This window comes from Octopus bimaculoides, chromosome 19 (assembly GCF_001194135.2).
Source record: "Octopus bimaculoides isolate UCB-OBI-ISO-001 chromosome 19, ASM119413v2, whole genome shotgun sequence".
NCBI classification, from domain to species: domain Eukaryota; kingdom Metazoa; phylum Mollusca; class Cephalopoda; order Octopoda; family Octopodidae; genus Octopus; species Octopus bimaculoides.
The window spans coordinates 15,066,929-15,068,200 of NC_068999.1; positions in this window are offsets into that span (position 1 = coordinate 15,066,929).

Below are 1,272 nucleotides of genomic sequence, written 5' to 3' on the forward strand. Positions count from 1 at the left end.
TATATATATATATATTTATTTATATATACATAGTTGTAAAGCGTTAGTGACAAACCGGTGGAAGGAGATTTCATTGTAACATGCTTTGATATGTTTCGTCCTTATAATATATTAGATGTCAGCTGAAGATGATGGAAAATCCCATTAGCACGAAATGTTGAATAGTTTGTTTTACAATACGTAGTTGTTAGAAACATTCTCTATTGGAATCCTCTCATCAATCGACTTATTCTTGTATAGTCCCTACGGTATCGGTTAGAATAGTTTCCTTGTAGATTAGAACGAAGTTATTTCAATCACCACCTTGGCTCTTATATCACTCTGATATTTCCGCCAAGTGCGTGTCAATGTGAATCTGTAATAGTTATGAATTACTTAAAAGGAGAGAATAGAGCTTTCTTTTACGCAAACGGTAGGCTGAATAAGCTGCATCATTCGTATGTATTAACAATACTTGTAAAGGTTTCAAATTCTCGATATCGGCCTTCCATTAAAATCTATTGTCACCCCTTTAACACCGAAAATATTAATAACACCAATACTACCTGGAGCTGCCAAATCTATCATAGTATTCGACAATGATCCCTTTTGTTCATTTTACCCATCAATACATTCTTATGTACCCCGGTTGCCTACCGTAGACTCATTGATTATACATTGTTCGTTCTGCACGCAACTGAATCAATTCAAAAGTTACTATCACGCTTCTCTTCTTGGAAGTCTATTTCGGCATATAACGCGCCTTTTATTTTGCAGTTTATTATTAAGTTGATCGGTATTTCTCTCCCTTTTTCACGTTCTTAATTTCTCTCTATTATACATTATTGCATTTCATAAAATAGAAAGTACCTATATGAACGATTATATGCAAACATGGACATGCAAAATGCGTGCCACAATATATGCGCATGTGCTTATACACACAAACGCGCGCACACACACACGCACATACGCACACACACATTTATATAGATACAGAGAGAGATGGATAGAAAGATAGATAGAAATATATATATAGATAGATAGATAGAAAGTTAGATAAATGCATAAATAGACAGACATACAGATAGACAGACAGACGGATAAATAGACAGATAGATAGGTAGATAGATAGATAGATAGATAGATAGATAGATAGATAGATAGATAGATAGATATAATAAGCCACAATGAGGATATTTAAATCTCTTATAGGGAATTTTATCCAAGATACATTGATTTAATATATTAAATTTTGAAGAGAAAATCCTTCAATGAATATATTATATAGAA